Genomic DNA, 21620 nt, shown 5'->3' on the forward strand with positions numbered 1-21620 from the left:
GAGAAAGGAAATATCCTCAGAAACAAACTGGAAAAAAACTTTCTGAGAAAGTGTTTTGTGATGTGTGCACAAAAACTGGAAAGAAACTTTCTGAGAAACTGCTTTGTGATATGTTCATTCGACTCATCAAGATAAAGCTTTCCTTACGTAGCAGTTTGGAATCTCTGTCTTTGAGGAATCCACGAAAGCACATTCAGTGGTGCCTTGAGGCCTCTGTTGAGCAAAGAACTATCTTCAAATGAAAACTGGACAGAATCTTTCTGAGAAACTGCTTTGTGTCGTGTGAAACAATCTTGCGGTGTTAACAGATGCTTTTCACTGGGGTGTTCGCTGAGGGTGTTTTTGTGTAAACTGCGCAGCAATACTCGGGAGTGCTTTCAGGCCTATGGTCAAAAAGGAAATATTTCCAGATAAAAACTGGAGAGCAGCTTTCTGTGAGTCTCCTTTGTGATGTGTGCACTGCACTAACAGAGTTATACCTCTCTTCTCATACTGCACTGTGGAAACACTTTTGGTGTATAAGGTACCAAGGGATATTTCAGAGAGCTTTGAAGTCTCTGTTGAGAAGGGAAATAATCTCAGAGAAAAACCGGAAAGAAGCTTTCTGAGCAACTGCTTTGTGATGTGTGTATTCGTCACCTAGAGTTAAGCAACCCTTGGGATTGAGCAGTTTGAAATTGCTGTTTTTGAGGGGGAACTTTGGGAACGCTATGAAAAATATTGTGAAGGAAACATCCTCGGATGAAAACTAAAAGGAAGTTTTCTGAGAAACTGCTTTTGATCATGTGAATTCTTCTAAAACTGCTTTTGAACGTGTGAATTCTTCTCACAGAGTTAACCTTTTCATTTCATATAGCAGTTTAATAACACTGTTTCTGTGTCACTTGAGAAGGGATATGCGGGAACCCTTCCAGGCCTCTGGTGAAAAAGGAAATATCTCCAGATAAAAACTGGAGAGAAGCTTTCTGTGAACCTCCTTTGTGATGTGCGCATTCCACGCACAGAGTTATACCACCCTTTTCATCGAGCACTGTGTACACGCTTTTGGTGTTAAAGCTAACAATGGATATTTCGAAGCGCTTTGAAGCCAATGGCGAGAAAGGAAATACCCTCAGAAACAAACTGGAAAGAAGCTTTCTGAGTAACTTCTTTGTGATGTGTGTGTTCATCTCATAGAGCTAAACCACGTTTTGGATTGAGCAGTTTGAAATGGCTGTTTTTGTGGAATCCGAAAAGGGTCATTTCAGAACTCTATGAGAAATATGGTGGAAAAGGAAGCATCCATGGATGAAAAAACTAGAAGGAAGCTTTCTGAGAAACTGCTTTGTGATGTGTGCATTCCACTCGAAGAGTAATACATTTCTCCTCATAGAGCAGGATGGAAAGACTTTTAGCGAAAAAGCTACCAAGGGATATTTCGGAGCTCACTGAAGCCTAAGGTGAAAAAGGAAATATCCTCAGATAAAAACTGGAAAGAAGCTTTCTGAGAAACTGCTTTGTGATATGTTCATTCAACTCATCTAGATAAAGCTTCCTTACATTGCACAATTTGGAAACTCTGTCTTTGAGGAATCCACGAAAGCACATTCGGTGGTGCCCTGAGGCCTATGTTGAGCAAACAACTATCTTCAAATGAAAACTGGACAGAATCTTTCTGAGAAACTGCTCTGTGTCGTGTGAAACAATCTCGCAGTGTTAACAGATGCCTTTCACTGAAGTGTTCGCTGACGGTGTATTTGTGTAAACTGTGCAGTGATACTCGGGAGCGCTTTCAGGCCTATGGTCAAAAAAGAAGTATTTCCAGATAAAAAATCGAGAGAAGCTTTCTGTGAGCCTCCTTTGTGATGTGTGCACTCCACTAACAGAGTTATACCTCTCTTCTCATACTGCACTGTGGAAATACCTTTGGTGTATAAGGTACCAACAGATATTTCAGAGAGCTTTGAAGTCTCTGTTGAGAAGGGAAATATTCTCAGAGAAAAACTGAAAAGAAGCTTTCTGAGAAATTGCCTTGTGATGTGTGTATTCGTCACCTAAAGTTAAGCAACCCTTGGGATTGAGCAGTTTGAAATCACCGTTTTTGTGGTATTTCAGAGGGGAACATTTGGAACGCGATGAAAAATATTGTGGAGAAGGAAGCGTCCTTGGATGAAAACTAGAAGGAAGCTTTCTGAGAAAATGCTTTTGGTCATGTGAATTCTTCTCGCAGAGTTAACCTTTTCTTTTCATATAGCAGTTTGATAACACTGTTTCTGTGTCACCTGAGAAAGGGTATATAGGAGCCCTTTCAGGCCTCTGGTGAAAAAGGAAATAACTCCAGATAAAAACGGGAGAGAAGCTTTCTGAGAGACTGCTTTGTGATGTGTACATTCCACGCACAGAGTTATACCACCTTTTTCATCCAGCACTGTGTACACACTTTTGGTGTAAAAGCTAACAAGGGATATTTCAAAGCGCTTTGAAGCCAATGGTGAGAAAGGAAATATCCTCAGAAACAAACTGGAAAGAAGCTTTCTGAGTAACTGTTTTGTGATGTGTGTATTCACCTCATAGAGCTAAACTACGCTTTGGATTAAGCAGTTTGAAATGGCTGTTTTTGTGGAATCCGAGAAGGGTCATTTGGGAACACTATGAGAAATATGGTGGAAAAGGAAGCATCCTCGGATGAAAACTAGAAGGAAGCTTTCTGAGAAACTGCTTTGTGTTGTGTGATTTCCCCTTGCAGAGTGAACGCTTACTTTTGTTTGAGCAGTTTGCTGGGACTCTTTCTGTGTAATTTGCGAAGGGATATTCAGGAGCGCTTTGAAGCCTATGGTGAAAAGGGAAATATCTTCAGATAAAAACTGGAGCATAGCTTTCTGTGAAACTGCTTTGTGACATATGTATTTGCCTCCTAGAATGAAGCAACCCTTTGGATTGAGCAGTCTGTATGCACTGTTTTTGTGGAATCTGAGAAGGGACACTTGGGAACGCTATGAAAACTATGGTTGAAAAGGTAATACCCTCAGATGAAAACTAGAAGGAAGCTTTCTGAGAAACTGCTTTGGGTCATGTGAATTCCTCTCACAGAGTTAACCTTTTCTTTTCATATAGCAGTTTGATAATACTTTTTCTGTGTCGTCTGAGAAGGCATATCCGGGAGCCCTTTGAGGCCTCTGGTGAAAAAGGAAATAACTCCAGATAAAAACAGGAGAGAAGCTTTCTGTGAGACTGCTTTGTGATGTATGCATTCCACTCACAGAGTTATACCTCTCTTTTCAGAGAGCAGTGTGGAAACACTTTTGGTGTCAAGGCTAAAAAGGGATATTTGGGAGTGCTTTGAAGCCTGTGGTGAGAAAGGACATATCCTCAGAGACAAACAGATAAGAAGCTTTCTGAGAAACATTTGGGAACACTGTGAAAAATATGGTGAAAAACGACACTTCCTGGGATGAAAACTAGATGGAAGCTTTTTGAGAAACTGCTTTGTGTTGTTTGAATTCCCCTCACAGAGTTAACCTTTTTCTTTCATTAGGCAGTTTGCTAGTACTGTTTTTGTGTAATTTGCAAAGGGATATTCAGGTGCACTTATAGGCCTATGGTGAAAAAGGAAATATCTTCAGATAAAACCTGGAGAGAAGTTTTCCCTGAAACTGCTTTGAGAATCAGAAGTGGTCTTCTCAGTACTACTTTCAGTTTTTTTCTTTTTTGTCTTCGCTCCTGCCGGATCACCAAGGCTGTTCTTCTGCTGATATTCTTTTAGCTGTGGGAAAGAAGAGCAGTAATACTCATGAGAACTACCAGCCCCTACCACCACATCCTCCTTTATAGTTTTTGCAAAATACTCTTATACACCATCTGATTTAATGCCACCAACAACTGTACAAGGTGTTGTCACAATCAGTGTCTGTGAGGGATGGATATTATGGGCAAAAAAAAAAGTAGGGGGGCAATGATGGAATTTATACTCAGTCTTCTGACTCCAAGCTCTGGGGTTTTGCCACAAATCAGCAGCTGCCAGGAACCAAAACCGGAGTCAGAGATAGAAAAGTAAACATAAATTAGGCAGGAACTGCACTCTGTGGTTTAGTCATACATCCTCACACATCTGTTAGTGTGAAGAAGTGCACCAGTACCTCTCAAATTTTATATCAATGTGCCCTCCTGGCAGAAGCCAGCTTTTTTGTTAAATCTGGAAATTTTTCAGAAAGAGGATAACCCAAGTCTCATTTCAGAGAGAACTGTGATATACTCTTAGAAACCTCTGTGACTGTCATCCCTAAGTACTTTAATGTTTTTTCTTAGGAGAATCGAGGGAAACTGATGCTTCAGAAAGATCTCCCACATTTATCCTGTGGCACTCAAAGTACCCCAACTTGGGATGATATGAGGAAGATTCAAGCTTGTCAAGTTCAGTTTCCCAAGATCTATTCCACAGATGAGCAAATCTCACTTCGGAGACCACTGACTGAAGGGCAGTCTGGTCCCAGAACTGTGAAGAATTAGAATATGAGGTGGAGAACTCAGAAAAAAATGTTAAAGTCTCTCTGGAGAATAGAAACCTGGGAGACAACCAACCCAAAACAATTACCCCATTGCCACCCAGAGATACTGTCAACGTTTTTAGTTCATGGGGGATGTGTAGGCTTTTCCCACTGTCAATGTCTATGAGAAGGGAATAAGGCAGCCTGTAACCTCTTGTTCCTAGGTCCCATATTCCCCATTCCCCTTCCAGCTGGAAATTTGTGCTGCAACCAGAGGAACCAGAAATGGGGTGAGAATGTTCAGGGGACTGGGTCGTAAGATCAAAGGCTGGTCTTGCAGCAGCAATGACAGTTCCTAGGAGGACTGTGACATCACTACATTCCACTCCTCCTGGGGGTGGGAGGAACCACATCAGTGCAATGGCTGAGTCACTGAACCACGATGTGGGAAGGTGACGTAAGACTGGGACCCAGGTCCTTAGAGACACCAGTCCAAAGAGCCCAGGGAGGTCAGACTTGGGTCAGCAGGAGGGAAGAGCAGAGTCTGCAGCAGGGAACCCCACGAGCAGCAGGGAACCCCACGAGTCACCAGCCCAAAGTCACCAAGGGATGACTGGCAATGGGGGTGGGAGCTGGGGCTGGGGCTGGGGGACCCAGGTCCTTAGAGAAGTGAGTCCAAAAAATCCAGGGAGGTCAGGCTTGGCATAGCAGGATGTGAGGGCTGAATATGGAACAGGGAGCCCCAGGAGTCACCCACCCAACATCACCCTGGGGTGACTGGCGAGGTCAGGGGCTGGGCTGCTTGGTGAAGGGGGGGGCTGACTGACAAGACTTTGGTGAGGGGAGCCCAGAGGCGCCGGGGTTGGGTGGCCCAGTCCGGTATTCCTCAGGACTGGTATGGACTCTGGCAATGGTTTTGTCATTGGAGGGGATCTGTGGCTGGGTTGGGGGGCCATGACGTGGTGAGTTTTACCTTTTTCTTGGCTGCTGCCAATTTGCTCTGTCGAGTTTCTTCTAACATCACGGGGTGGGGAGGGAAGCAGGGTTGGGGCCACATCAGCGAACACCTCCAGTCACCTACCAGGCAGCTGTGCCACTGAGCCAGAGGAGGCATAACCAGGGAACCACTAGACTGTAGAATAGGGGCATGGCCTTAATGTTCCAAGTCTATTGGTCAATGAGGAAGATGAAAGGGAAAGTAGGCGTGGCCAGGCAGCAGTGTGTCCAGAGAAACCTGTGGCATCACAAGGAAAGCTGACCATGCAACTGCTGTCCCCTCCCACTTTGGGAGGGGGCGGGGCCTGCCTACTCCAGGAGAGGAGAGGGGCCATCCAATCTCGGAGAGGGGAGGGGCTGGCTTTTGCTTTAAAACTTTAAAAATAAACTTTAAAAAATATATGTGTTTATCCTTTATATATGTGTGTCTGTGTGTGTGTGTGTCTGTGTTCCTCCAGAGCTGTCTTCATTATCCAGCATCTATCCATGGTTGATGATTTTGGCCTATATTTTTCATCTTCAGATGGAGCACAAGAATTATCAGTATTACCTCAATTGAAACACAAATCCTATAAAAACGGAAAATCCATAGCATGTTTGATTATTAATGAAGTGGACTTTTTATCCAACATTCCAATAAGGTAAAATAATCACAATGATTTCTCTTTTTTGGAAAAACATTATTCTTATTATCCTACATTATTAATTTTTAAAACAAGAAACATGTCTAATATCTTTAAAAACACAAAGCTTTTGGGCTGGTTGTGGTGGCTCACACCTGTAATCCCAGCACTTTGGGAGGCCTAGGCAAGTGTATCACCTTAGGTCAGGAGTTCAAGACCAGCCTGGCCAACATGGTGAAACCCCATCTCTACTAAAAATACAAAAACTAGCCAGGTGTGGTGGTGGGCACCTGCAATGCCAGCTACTCGGGAGGCTGAGGCAAGAGAATAACTTGAACCCGGAACGCAGAAGTTGCAGTGAGCCAATGTCATGCCACTGCACTCCAGCCTGGGTGAGAGTGAGACTCCACCTCAAAAAAAAATAAAATAGTAAAAAAAAAAAAAAAAAAGAAAATACAAAGCTTTCAATTTAATAAGCACTCTTCACCACTTGAAGGCAAATACAAGGCCTATTTTTCTAGAATCACCTGGCCTCTCTAAGCCTTTCAAATGAAACTGAATTTCTCACTTGATACTTGGCTATGACTTGCAATCATGAAAACCAAGAATTGTGTTACGTCACTGTGTATTGCTTGTTACCTGAATTCCACACTAGACTGGGATCAAGGGTTGACTCTTTCATGACTTCCTCCATAATCTGTGTACTTCTTTTCCCACACAAAACTAAGCTTTTTTCTAGAGTTCTGCAATTTACAGTTAGTAGACAGGAGTGGTTCTCAAAAATGTAGCCTCTGGACTAGCAGCACCAGAAGAACCTGAGAACTTTTTATAAATGCAAATTCTCAGGCCCCACCCTGGACCTGGTGAATCAGAAACTCTGGAGTAGGGCTCAGCAATCTGTGCTGCAGTAATCCCTCCAGGTGTTCAAGAACCTCTGGCATACAGCAGGTAGAAAAATGTTTCCTTCTGTAGGTCCAAAGCCAGGGATACTATATGTTCTGTCTTGATATGAAACAATGACATGTAATTAAAAGACATAAATCTCCTTCCTACTCCCACCCTCCATCCGATGTGTTTTATTTTTATGAGTTAAATAAGAAAACAAGTGGCAGTCAGAGATTCTGTCTAAAAAGGGTATTTACAAGTGTCAGTTCTCATCCAGCCTGATCTCACTCAATACCATTTACACTCTTACCTCTCAAGTTTTTAAAATGTGCCTTCACAATGTAAGTTGCAGGCACACTAGTAGTTCTATAATAAAACACCAAGTAGATCAGAATGTCCAAACTTACTAGAGAAGAAAAGTGGCATCACTGCCTATATTTTCAAATTGTATTCAACAGGAAATGTAAGTTTTGAATTCTTTCACCTTTACACTTCCAAGTTAATAGAATTAAATCAGAATACTCTTTTCTTTCAAAGCCAGGCAAAGTTTTACTGTATTACTTTTTGTTTTAAATGGATATAAAGCAGAGTTCTGGTAGGCACATTTTCTGTGCCTGCAAAGATGCAGAACTAAACAGTTCCATCTGTTCAATATTAAAACAAAAGTCCTGTAAACCTCGGATGGTGAGTGTAATACTCCAGCACTATCACCAAAGCCTCAAATATGAAAAGATACCAAGAACCCCATTAGCAAACAAAATGAGCTCTTGCCTGGAGCAAATTATATAGTTCACATCTATAATTTGGCTTGCCAATAATTTGGCAAGCCAAAGTGGGAGGATCACTTGAACTCAGGAGTTCAAGACCAGCCTGGGCAGTATAGTGAATTCACATCTCTACAAAAAATTTTAAAAATTATCTGGGCGTGGTGGCACACACCTGTAGTCCTAGCTGCTTGGCAGGCTGAGGTAGGAAAATTGCTTCAGCTCAGGAGTACGAGGCTGCGGTAGCTATGATCATGCCACTGCACTCCAGCCTGGGTGACAGAGCAAGATCTAGATAATTATAGTCTGTCCTGCTCCTGTTTACATTAAAATCACTAAGTTAAAATGCTTTCAATCAACAGGATAAAAATTAAGTGAAATGTCACTTTGGAGGTTGGCCAGAAAATAGGCAAAGGAGAAACAGGCACTTCCCACAAGAATAAAAATGGCCAATAAGCATATAAAAAAAGATTCAAAGCCAGGTGCAGTGGCTCACACCTGTAATCCCAGCACTTTAGGAGACCGAAATGGGTGGATAGCCTGAGGTCAGGAGTTCAAGGCCAGCCTGGCCAACATGACTAAATCCTGTTTCTACTAAAAATATAAAACTTAGCCGGGCATGGTGGTGCACACCTGTAGTCCCACCTACTTGGGAGGCTGAGACACAAGAATCACTTGAACCAGGGCGACAGAGATTGCAGTGAGATGAGATCACACCACTGCACTCCAGCCTGAGTGACAGAGTAAGACCCTGTCTCAAAAAACAAACAAACAAACAAAAAACCCATAGGTAAAACTGTGCCTATAACCAGGAGAGAAATAAATCAATGGAAATAGGCCCAGAAATGACACAGATGATGTAATTAGCAGACAAGGATATTAAAAAACATATTATAAATATGCTCCATATGTTCAAGAAGGCTAAAAAGTTTGAACATGATGAGAAGAGAGAAATGGAAGATATATTGACCAAAAAAATAAAAATAAAAAATAAACACTGGCTGGGTGAAGTGGCTCATGCCTGTAATCCCAGCACTTTGGGAGGCTTAGATGCAAGGATTGCTTGAGCCCAGGAGTTCAAGACCAGCCTGGGCCACAGAGGGAGACCTAGCTCTATAAACAATTTTTAAAAATAGCCAGGCATGGTGGTACACACCTGTAGTGCCAGCTACTCAGGAGGCTGAGGCAGGAGGATCACCTGAACACAGGAGGTCAAGGTTGCCGTGAGCTGTGATTGCACCACTGCACTCCAGCCTGGGCAACACAGTGAGACCTTGTCTCAAAATAAAACAAAAAGAATGACTAGAGATGAAATAGTTACCTCTGCAGATATGGGATTAAAAGCAGTTGAAGTCAGTGAGGCTAGGTGTGGTGGCTCATGCCTGTAATCATTCCAGCAATTTAGGAGGCTGAGGCAGGAGGATTGCTTGAGGCCTGGAGTTCAAGACCAGCCTGATCAACATAGTGAGGTCTCATCTCTACAAAAAAAAAAAAAAAAAAAAAAAAACGGAATAAAACATTTTCAAAAAATTTAATGAACACAAAATGTAGACTTTTTCACACAAAGAAAAGCCAGGATAATTATCAGCAGGCCTGCACTCTGAGAAATGTTCAAAACAATTCTTTGGTCAGAAGAAAAATGACACCAGATAGAAATTTGGATCTACACAAAGGAATGAAGACCACTGACATAATAAATACATGGATAAATAGAAAAGATCCTATTTTCTCATTTTTTGATGTCTAGAAATAATTGAGGCAAACGTAGTAACATATTGTGGGATTTATGATGGGTGGAAATAAAATGATGATGAGAATAGCACAAGGGACAGGTGGGGAAATGTAAGAATACTATCATAAGCTGGCAGTCACAGTTGAGGGAGGTGCTAAATCTCTGTGATTCCACCTGGAATACTGCATTGCTCCTGGAAGTGGGAAGAAGGAGTTTCAGAGACTTCCCCCGGGCTCTTCCTACTATAGTGGCTCATACCTACAGCTCAGGGGGTAAAGTGAGAGCTCTGTTACCTTCTAAGCATACTTATATCAATTGCATATTTAGGGACAGATAAATGACAACCAGATGGGGCTGCAGCCTCTTAATCCAGGGATCCATTTATTACCTAATCTTCACACGTCCTCAGTCTTTTGGAGAGGGGACATCGTGGCATTGTGGGTCTTCTGGGGTCAGGGTCAGCTCTAATCCTATATAAACGGCCCTCAAACAGTCTGGGTATTCCCTTTTCATCAGCTACAGTTACTTTCATCAATGACCCCACATCCCTTTGGAGAATAATTAATGAATACCATGTAGTAATGTTGCAGGATCTTTTTCCAAGAATACCCAGCCTCCCCTACAATCAATGAGCTATAGGTCTCAATTGTCTCAGTCTGAAAACTGGGTAGGAAATTGTAACTTTTTGTTGCAGCCTTCTGCGTGCCAGATCTTATTATTGTTGTTTCCTGAATATACAAATCAGGAAATATCCTAGGGCTCACACCTGTAATCCCAACAATTTGGGAGGCCAAGGCAGGAGGATTGCTTGAGCTCAGAAGTTTGAGACCAGTCTAGACGACATAGCAAGACCGCATCTTCACTAAAATTTAAAAAAAAAAAAAAATAGCCAGGCATCGTGGTGCATGCCTGTAATCCCAACTACTTGGGACGCTGAGGTGGGAGGATCACTTGAGCCCAGGAGGTTGAGGCTGCAGAGAGAGATGATTGTGCCACTGCATTCCAAACTGGCCTACAGAGTAAGATCCTATCTCCAAACAACAAAATACCCTAGTCAACTGCCTATATAACTCTCCCCAGGAATGCCATCAGTTTTTACCCAATACAACAGATCCCTGGAGGTCAACGCATCCTGGTTATCACTCTAGCCTTCCTACCAATTAAGTTAATTACATCCACATTGTTGATGATGGTGAAGTGCCACCACCTGGCATCTGCTGTTCTGGCCTTCCACCATTCCCACTGACACCACGAAGCCTGGTCTCACGGCAGCATCTCCTCTTGTCAATCCTGGCCTACAAAGGATAGTGCCCTGAGTCTCTGAAATATTCAGGTGCCCTTCTCACTAGTGCCTTCCTTGTTAGCCTAGAGAGGGGAGTTCCTGTGAGGTTTCCAAGGGCACGTAGTCAAGTGGGGGATTCCGAATCTGCTGGCATATAACGAACCATTCCAACATTCCTACCTCCCTGTACTTTCCGGCTTCTTTGATGCTTTGCAAATGCAGTTCCATAATCTCCACCTAATTCCCTGCAGCAACTGTTCCATCCACATTTCAAGGAGCCACTGCAGCAGCATGTTAGAGCCCCAGGTGTCCTTGCCAAGCCATTAAATCCTGAGAGTGCTCCCACTTCAGTGTATTCTCATGTATACAGCCTTTAGTCTCCCCATGGTCCAACATCCTTATGTCCAGTCCTCCACCTCCTCTCCCAGATTCTGCCAGTACACACTCGGAAGCTATTGCAACATTTTTGGCAAAAAATCATTCTCCCAGACCAGACTGTGCTTGTGACCCTGGGCCATGATGAGGAATGACCATAGCCTGGTGTCAATGTGGGGCAGCAATAATGACACACTTCATCCTGCTGTAAGGCCTTGTTGGAGGCTCTTTGCCTAGTCTCCAGGCAAGGGACAGCTGCCCTTCTCTTAGCAAGGAAAGGGAGCTACTTCTTTTAGCCCAGAGCATTGAGTGGAAACTGGAGGTTCGAAGTTCTCAGATGTATCCACTTAAGTTTCCCCATACCAGATATCAAGATCCCACTGCTCCTTTCCCCTCTCCTCCCCTCCCCTCTTTTCTCTTCTCTCCTCTCTTTTCTTTTCTCCTTTCTTTTCTCTTCTCTTATTTCTTTTCCTTTCTCTTCTTTTTCTTTTCTCTTCTCTTTCTCTTTGTTTTTCACATGGGATCTCACTCTGTCACCCAGGCTGGAGTGCAGTGATGTGATCTCAGCTCACTGGAACCTCCACCTCCCTGGCCCAAGGGATCCTCAGTCTCCTGGGTAGTTGGGACCACAGGTACATGCTACCACATCTGGCTAATTTTCATATTTTTGTATAGGGATGGGATTTCACCATGTTACCCAGACTGGTCTCAAACTTCCAGGCTCAAGTGATCCTCCTGCCTCAGCCTCCCAAAATTCTGGGATTATAGATATGAGCCACTGCACTCACATCTCCTTTTCCTTAAGTAATTCTAAATAGACTAAATCATAAAATAAAATTTGTATATTTTGGGGAAATGACACAAAACTGCCATGACAGCTAAAATTAAAAGAGTTTATTTCTCGATTTTCTGCTGTGTGTATGTGTGCGTGTGCACACTTGTCCTTGGTTGGCGCCCTATGTGTGTACCTGCTGTAGCTATTGGGTCAATCTGCACAATGTCTGACTCCACAATTTCCAGTAAACAAAAGCTCTACACGGCCTAATTTTCAAGCAGTCGAGACTGAAGCAGCAGTCTCCTGTTTTTAATTTGAATTAAACTGCCAAGCTGCACTTGTGTGGGAAACTGACAATATTCAACAAGAAGTTTCCAGGTGAGGCCTGTCACCCTCCAGTGTAACTCTAGGGCCTGCTTGGCAGGGGGACTGGCTTTGGCTGGAGGCTGGGTCAAGAGGGCTCTCCTGGCATGGCACATTCCCATCGTAGGGAGGGAACTCTGTTGGGAGCATGAGATGGACCAAGAAGACCCATCCATTAGGAAAGTGGCCCTTGGTCTGTCCAGTTTTAGTGGAGGAGGGTGATTGGTGCAACGACCACTTCTGATGGGAAAACTAGTCGGAGACATGGACGTTCATTGTCTTTACCATGTGTGCCCCACCAGGACCCAAACTGGAGAGGTGAAAAGTTCCAGAAGACAGATCAAGAGTGGTGGACATGTCATGACTGCCCAGGCTGGGATCCTCCCACCACCCCTTGATCCTGCCCTCTGGAACCCGGGGCAGGCTGGCGGAAGTCCTTTTTGTGGTCTGGGCTTCTGGCCAGGATGCCTATGGCTTCCTAACACCCACGTGGGGCAGCCTAGTGTAAAGATCCTGAAAATAGGGGAACAGCAATTGATAAAGTGAACCCAAGATATGACTAAAACTCTCTCTGATGGCAAAGCCTTTGATGCTGAAGAGTCTGACTCATAGAAAGATGGCCCTGAGCATGGCACCTCTGACCAAATCGCTCACTCTGACCTACTGAGCATATGAGCCTAGCTTTGCTCACAGTCGGGGCTGGAGGAAGATCTCATGGAGTCCACTCGATAACTGCACTTCCTGTGTGCCTGTCACAGCTGATTCCACCCACACTGTCCTCTACCACAGCCAGCCCAGCCCTGCCATGCCCTGCCATTGCAGTCAGGGCTCTTTGGGGGTGAGTGACAGAAAATTCACTTGAGTTGCCTTAGGCAAGAAGGGAAGTTCATTGGTCAGTAAGTTAGCCATGTGCAGGGCAGGGAACAGCTGGGCCTCAGGAATACCTGGTCTCAGAGTCACCAGTGCAGTCAGGATTTGCAGGCTCTTTCCCTTGTCTCTGTCTCCACCTCAGTCTGCAGATGAGTTTTGTGCTCTCAGAGAAACTTTCCCCACAAGGTTGGAGTCAGGCTGTTGGTAGCACGAGACTTCCATCTTCCTGGCTTTGCCCCCAACAAAGGATGGTGCTCCCCTCCATTAGTTCCTATTCAGAAAACTCCAGAAGAAAGTTTCTGCTTGGTGTGATCTGGGTTGGCTGGGTAGCTGGGACACTAAAACTGCCAACCCCTCTAGTGTCATGTGGTTGAAGTAGGGTGGGGAGATGTATTAGTTCACGTTGCCATGCCAAAATAACACAGACTGGGTGGCTTAAACCACAAACACTTATTTCTCACAGTTCTGGAGGCTGGGAAATCCAAGACCTAAGTGCCAGCAAGGTAGGTTACATTCTGAGGCCTCTTTTCTTGTCCCGTAGCTGGTTGTCATATTGTGTGCTCACATAACCTCTTCTTTGTATTTGTGCAGACAGAGAGTGACTGTACTCTCTAGTGTCTCGTCTTATAAGGACACTAATGCTACTGAATCAGGGCCCCACCCTTAGGACCTCATTTAACCTTAATGACTTCTTGAGAAGCCTCATCTCCAAATACAGCCGTGCAGAGGGTTAGGGCTTCAACATATGAATTTAGAGGAGACAGAGACACTCAGTACATGATGGGAAGAAAAACTTCATGAAAAACGGGGTGCAGTGGCCAGAAAAGGGGCAAATTGTTCTCTCCATTTTCCAAAATACACATCACACACACACACACACACACACACACACACACAAAACATATGGGCCTGCCTTTGCCCCTTCCCAACAAGGCCACTCCCCACTCCGTGATTATTTACCTCCCTCCTATCCTGCTCTCTGGAGCTGCCCTTTCCCCTAAGTTGTCCTGTGGCTCACTGATTGCTACATGCAGGCAGGTGCATGTAAAGGTAGCCCGGGGCTGGGGGCCTCCTGGACCATGTGTGTCCTAAGCCCTACCATGGGACTGGGCAGGAAGTGGGTCTCACCCATGTCTACTGCCCTCAGGCAGAGCCTGGCCCTAGGACATGAGCTCAGTGGGTGCTGCAGCAGTTTTGTTGGATTCACTTCAGGCACCCTTTCCCCACATCCACTTGTAAGGTTCTCAGAGCCTTGATACCTCTTGTCCTTGGAAGAAAATAATGTGATTACTCAGCTCAGACAAACCTGCTGGTGGCTTCCTGTAATAGAAGGACATGATTTTCTAGTTCAAAAAAATCTACCAAGTGACCAACACAGTGAATGAGGATCTACAACAGGGCACATAATTGGGAAATTTCAGAAAACTAAGAACAGAGAGAAAATCCTAAAATCTTCCAGAGAGAAAAGACAGGTCATATATAAAGAGCCAAGACTCCACATGGCACCGACTTCTTCCCAACAACACTGTAACTAGAAAATAATAGAGCAATGTTTCCCAATGTGATGAGAAGTTACATTTAAATTACAGCATTATATCCAGCCAAACTATTAATCAGAAGTTGGGGTAGAACAGTAACATTCTAAACTACGTGAAGGTCAGAAAGCTTGGCTTCCATTCACTCTGTCTCAGGAAGCTACTGGAAGATGTGCTGCAACACAATGAGAGGATAAACCAAGGAAAAAGATCTGGGGCCAGGGAACAGTAGATGCACACAGAAGTAAGCAAGCAGAGTTGATCTACTGCCTGCTTGAAAACACTATTTAAAAATCCCTAACCCAAAGGAGGCCAGAGCTCCCATGAATCTGACCCAACAGATTTTGAAGCCAAAGTTGAGGACATTTGAAGTGAAAGCCTGGCCAGACAGAGATGAGGCTCCTGGGAGGGAACAGGTGCAGTCCTGCTCAGGCTGCAGTGTCCTCGGGCTACAGTTGGACAAGGACTCCCTCTGGGTCACAGCTTCTAGGGACAGAGTTTGGGGTAGTTCGACTGTCTGCATTGTAGGACTCTGGTGATGAGCTCAGCTGGGAAACTGTGTTGTAATGGGAAGGGAATGGTTTTGCTTTTCCAAATCATCTACCCCATGCATGCTTGGATCCACATTGAAATTCAGTGTAGAAACTGCCTTTAAACAGCTAAGCCTGAACAAAGCCTCTGGCTTTGTTCACTCCTTACCCCTACCCATCACCGATGCCAGATCCATCCTCCCAAATATCCTTTCATCATGTTACCCTCCCCACCACCTCATGGCACCTTCTATACGACAGGAAATGCCTCCCACCTCAGCCTGGCATTCAAGGTTCTTTCTGACGTGGCCCACCTCTCACCACCGCACCATATCTCCCTGTGGGCCCTGCCAAATTGGATCAACTTTTTCTATCCATGAGCTGACCTTTCCCACCTCCATACTGTTGCTTACACTGTGACCTTCCTGTGCGTGTTCTTTTCCTCCCTCTTCCCAAGTCCAAATGCTTGCACCACCCTGCACAGCCAACGGTGGCACCCAGGTAGTCTGCTATGGGCCTGGAAAAAGGCTCTGAGACATGCTGGCTTCAGGTGGGACCCAGCACATTCCCAGCTTTGGTGGCTGTGGTGAGAGACCTCTTCTGCTTGAGAAAAGGAGAGGGAAAGGTAAAAGGGACTCTGTCTTGCAGCTTAAGTACCTGCCTGTCCACAGTGGGGCAGAGCACCAAATAGGCTCCTGTGGTCACTGATTTTAGGCCTTGTCTCTTAGACGGAATTTCTTGACCTGCCCTGGGCTGGAGGGGAGCCCACTGCCTTGAAGGGTGAGTCCCAGGCCTGGAAGCATTCACCACAAGTGACTTAAGAGCCCTTGGGCCCTAAGTAAACATCAACAGTAGCCTGGCAGCACTCCCTGTGGGCCTGTGGTGGTGGTCACAGGGCGAGGCTCCTCTGCCTGTGGAAAGGGAAAGGCAGAGTGGGAAGGACTTTGTCTCATGGTTTCAGTGTCAGCTCAGCTGCCGTAGAATAAAGCACCAGGTAAGTTTCTAAGCTCTTTGCCTCCAGTCCCTGGCTCCTACACAGCATCTCTGGATGCACCAGGGCCTGAGGGAACTGGTTGCCCTGAAGGGAAAGACACAAGCCTGACTGGCTTTGCCACCTACTGACTGTAGAGCCCCAGGACCTTGAGTGAACATAGGCAATAGCCACATAGTGTTGACAGTGGGCCTTGAGTGAGACCCAGTGCTTTGCTGGCTTTAGGTCTGACCCAGTGCAGTCCCAGTGGTGGTGGCCATAGGGATGCTCTGTCAGCCCAAGTGGCCCAGCTCCGAATGACTCAGCAGAGAGAGAGAGAGAGAGAGAGAGAGAGAGTGAGAGACAGACAGACAGACACATAGACAATTTTTTTTGGAGAGAAATTACAGGTAGGGAATAAGAGTTTCTACTGCCTGGTAGCCCAGAGAATTCTTCCAGATCTTATCTGAGACCACCAAGTAGCTCCTCTATGAGTCTGCAAGAACCATAGCATAACTGGGCTTGGAGTGTATCTAATAAAGATACACTTTAGATCACCACACCCACCTCCTTTCAAATACTTGGATAGCCTTCCCAAGGGTGAGTACAAACAAGCTCAGGCTGAGAAGATGGTGGCAGCTTGACATGAGCCATGGAATATTTGCACCATGGAAAATGGTAAACACTACAGAACAGACTTCTGTTCCCTCTCCGACAGAACCCCTTGTATAACAACAGCACATCACTGCCCCATCCCTGAGCAGAGCGCTGTGTGTTGCAGCAGAGTGGGGGCAGGTGTCTTCTCCCTTGGGCTACAGAATACACATTTTTTTTTCCTCAGCATATGGATCATTCTCAAGGATAGACCATATCTTAGGTCAAACGACAAGTCTTTAAAAATTTTTAAAAATTAAAATAATATCAAATGTCTTCTCTGACCACAATGGAATGAAACTAGAAATTAGTAACAAGAGAAATGTTGGAAACTATACAATCACATGGAGATTAAATAATATGCTCTGGAATGACCAGGGGGGTCAATGAAGAAATTAAGAAGGAAACTGAAACATTTCTTAAAACAAATGATAATGGAAACACAACATGCCAAAACCTATGGGACATGACAGAAGCAAGACTAACAGGGAAGTTTATGGCTATAAACACCTACTTTTAAAAAGTAGAAAAGCATCAAATAAAAAACCTAACAATGCTCCTTAAAGAAATAGAAAAGCAAGAACAAGCCAAACCCAAAATTAGTAGAAGAAAAAAAATAATAAAGATCAGAGCAAAATAAATGAAATGAAGAAAGCAAAGTATCAATGAATTGAAAAGTTGGTTTTTGTAAAGGATTAACAACATTGAGAAACTTTTAGCCTAACTAAGACTAAGAAAAGAAGACAGAAGACCCAGACCCAAGTGAATAAAATCAAATATGAAAATGGAAACATTACAACTGATACTGCAAAAATTCAAAGGAGCAGTACTGGCTATTATAAGCAACTATATGCAAAGAAATAGGAAAACCTACTAAAAATGGATACATTTCTAGACACATCTAGCCTAGCAAGATTGAACCATGATGAAATCCAAAACCTGAATAGACCAATAACAAACACTGAGATCGAAGTCGTAATAAAAAGTCTCCCAGCAAAGAAAAGCCTGGGACCTGGGGCTTCACTGCTGAATTCTACTAAACATTTAAAGAACTCATACCAACCGTACTCAAGCTATTCCAAAACTAGAGACCTTACCCAACTATTCCAAACTCATTCTACAAGGCTAGTGTTACCCTAATACCAACACCAAAGATGCGTCCAAAACAGAGAACTACAGGCCAATATCACTGATGAATATTGATGCAAAAATCCTCCACAAAATATGAGCAAATTGAATTCAACAACACATTAAAGTTAGGGTGCAGTGTCCCAGGTTCACTCAACCCTTCCCCTTCTCCTGTGTGCGTCTACTTTGGCTGTGCTGCCTAGTGGCAGTGGCATTAGCAATGTTGGTGCGTGGGCCTCCCAGGAGAAGGAGAAAGTGAGTATGCCCTTCTCTTGCCTCCTGCCAGGTGTCTGCAGCCTGGCACCAGCTCTGGCCAGGACTTCAAGCAAGGGACCTGGAGATGTTCTTTTCTAATTTCTGGATTGGGAAATGGAGGCAAATTCTGGGTACTAGAGTGAGAACTAAGATGAGGCTTGATCAGGGGAGTCTGGGGTCCTGAAATGCAGAGACCTGAAACCCTCTAGAGCGCGTAGGGAGCTGGGTGTGTGTTCAGTACAGTCACTTCTCTCTGCGCCTCAATGTTCCAGATATTTTGGAGGGGCTGAGATCCTGGGAATTCGTGGAGCCTGGCTGCATGGCCTGGCCATCCTGATGCCCTTGTGTTCTCTATGGCAGGCCCACAAGGCCAAGGAGAATGGCTCCGACAGCTTCATGCATTCCATGGACCCACAGCTGGTGCAAACAAATGGAGACCACCCAGAACCTGGTGGACTCCTACATGGCCATTGTCAACAAGACTGTATGTGACCACATGGTTGGTCTCATGCCCAAGACCACCATGCATCTCATGATCAACAATGTGCACGCACTGCTTCATGGGGGCAGGGGGCTCCTGTGGCACTGAGGATGCAGGTGGCCATGTTGAAGTAGGGTAGCTGCCGACCAGCCCTATGGGACCAGGTCCAGGGAGAGTGGCACAGTCCAGACCAGAGCTGTCCCATAGAAATATAACATGGGACTGAGCGGAGTGCCCCATGCCTGTAATCCCAGCATGTTGGGAGGTCAAGGCAAAAGGATCACTTGAGCCCAGGAGTTTGAGACCATATTGGCAACATAGTGAGACCTGTCTCTACAAAAAAACTTTAAAAATAGCTGGCCGTGGTGGTGACACATGCCTGTAGTCCTAGCTACTCAACAGGCTAATGTTGGAGGATCACTTTGAGCCCAGGAGGTTGAGGCTGCAGTGAGCGGTGATCTCACCCACTGTACTCCAGCCTGCTGACAGAGCGAAATCCTATCTCCAAAAAATTTAAAACTGAGTAGACAGGTTTTAAAGAGCTGGGTTCCCTCCTAGATTTGTGACCTTGGACAGGTGACTTTTCCTCTAGACCTCAGTGTCCCTATCTGAGTGAGAAAATGGCAGTGGGAGAAAAGGGCAGACTCCAACTCTACAAAGAAATACAAAAATTAGCCAGACATGGTGGCACATGCCTGTGGTCCCAGCTACTCAAGAGACTGAGGCAGGAGGATCATTTGAGTCCAGAAGGTCAAGCCAGCAGTGAACTATGATCATGTCATGGCACTCCACAGCCAGTGTGGCAGTGAAACCCATTTCAAAAATATTTTTTTCTATTTTTTTCAGAGGGAGTCTCACTCTGTCACCTAGGCTGGAATGCAGTGGCATGATCTCGGCTCACTGCAGCCTCTGCCTCCCAGGTTCAAGCGATTCTCCTGACTCAGCCTCCCAACTAGCTGGGATTACAGGCGACCACCACCACACCCGGCTAATTTTTGTATTTTTAGTAAAGTCAGGGTTTCATTATGTTGGCCAGGCTGGTCTCAAACTCCTGATCTCAGGTGATCCACCTGCCTTGGCCTCCCAAAGTGCTGGGATTACAGGCATGAGCCACTGCACCTGACCTAAAAAAAATGTTTTTATTACAAAAATAAACTCCTATTTCTGAAATTCACTACTGATATGAAGTCACAAGGGAATATACCTTGCACTCTAGCAAACAACAACAACAGGCCAGATTAAATAGAAAATAAAAGATATGTTTAACTCATCAGAAAGCTAAGGACACAAAGAAATCTAGGTTGGGTACAGTGGTTTATGCTTGTAACCCCAGGACACTGGGGCACCAAGGCAGGCAGATCTCTTGAGCTCAGAAGTTTGAGATCAGCCTGGGCAACATGGCAAAACCCTGTCTCGACAAAAAATACAAAATTTAGATGGGCGTAGTGGTACACGCCTATAGTCCCAGCTGCTCAGGAGGCTGAGGTGGGAGGATCAATTAAGCCAGGGAGGCAGAGGGACTGTAGTGAGCTGAGATCACTACAGGCTGTACTCCAGGCTGGGTAAGAGTGAGAACCTGTCTCAAAACAAAAACAAAAACCAAAGAAACCTAAATGATCCAAACTCCAGAAATTGGCAAGTCCTTCATAAGAGAGAAGAGACCCCCTAGCTCTTGTTATTCCTAGTTGAACTATGGTAGGAAGATGAATACTATGGGGGAGAAAAGAGAAACTTGCTGAAATTTAACAAAATTTTCACAACCACTTGGGGGCTGGTTTGACATTAGAACCTAGAGGACCCAAATCCACAGATGAAGGCTTTCAACCAATCTTACCCCTTAGATGATGAGGTACAGCAAGGTGTAGTACTCTAAAGGTGTGGATAATAGAAGGAAAGCTGACAGAGCTTGACTTCTCCCAAGGGCAAAATACCCTTTAAAAACGAAAGCAGAGGCAGGATTGTTGTGAAATCCAACACAGGCACTCTTGGAGGCTAAGTGGGGTCAGAAATGCTGAGAAACCCATCCCCTAGGCATTGTGGGCATTCCTCTACAAAAGGGCAGGGCACACATGAGAGTTGAGAAAAATATCCTCCTGTCCCCCAGCCCATTGATTAAAAAAAACTCCTGGCAGCAAGGTTGTAAAGCAGGGAACGATCTCCCACAGTGATAAAAGCTGGTGGCTTAGCTATGAAGCAAAGTCAGATCTCTGGAATCTTGCCAATGCCCAAAATTCAGGTCCTGGTGAGATGAGAGTTCTGATTCTACCTTCATTCAAAATATTTGAAGCTAGATGCAAACTGAATCAAACTAAACTAAAACTGCAATGAAGTCCCAATCTAGAACTCATATACATCAGATCGAGCCACCATTAAATTGGCCTAACAAAACAAAACAAAAACCAAAGGGCATGCCTTGTTTTAGAATATTTGCTTCAATTTCTCTTTTTTTCCCCAATATAAAACGTCCATCATCCAATCAAATATACAAGACAGGCAAAAGCAAGAAAGTAAGATTCATGGTAAGGGAAAGGAAGGGCTCAATAGAAGCAGAACTAGAAAAGACCCAGATGTTGAATTATCAGTTTGGATCTTTAAAATAACTGATTGGCCAGGCGCGGTGGCTCAAGCCTGTAATCCCAGCACTTTGGGAGGCCGAGACGGGCGGATCACGAGGTCAGGAGATCGAGACCATCCTGGCGAACACGGTGAAACCCCGTCTCTACTAAAAAATACAAAAAACTAGCCGGGCGAGGCGGCGGGCGCCTGTAGTCCTAGCTACTCGGGAGGCTGAGGCAGGAGAATGGCGTAAACCCGGGGGGCGGAGCTTGCAGTGAGCTGAGATCTGGCCACTGCACTCTAGCCCGGGCGACAGAGCCAGACTCCGTCTCAAAAAAAAATAAAATAAAATAAAATAAAATAAAAATAAAATAACTGATTAA

The 21620-nt window shown here is 44.8% G+C and overlaps 1 protein-coding gene across 3 annotated transcripts in view; it reads right to left on the minus strand.

Moving 5' to 3' along the window:
• Nucleotides 1-837: 837 nt before the first annotated feature.
• The window catches only part of LOC135964419 (elongation factor-like GTPase 1), a 47134-nt gene continuing 26351 nt past the window's right edge, over nucleotides 838-21620 (minus strand). For 2 of the 3 annotated variants that reach the window (XR_012415255.1, XR_010588204.2), the window contains 2 exons: nucleotides 9053-9209; nucleotides 838-3742 (listed from right to left, as the gene is read on the minus strand). The gene's annotated coding sequence lies outside the window, so the exon portion shown is untranslated. The remainder of the gene's footprint in view (nucleotides 3743-9052; nucleotides 9210-21620) is intronic. The other variant, XR_012415257.1, reaches the window with a different exon arrangement.

This window comes from Macaca fascicularis, chromosome 7 (genome assembly GCF_037993035.2).
Source record: "Macaca fascicularis isolate 582-1 chromosome 7, T2T-MFA8v1.1".
Classification (NCBI taxonomy): domain Eukaryota; kingdom Metazoa; phylum Chordata; class Mammalia; order Primates; family Cercopithecidae; genus Macaca; species Macaca fascicularis.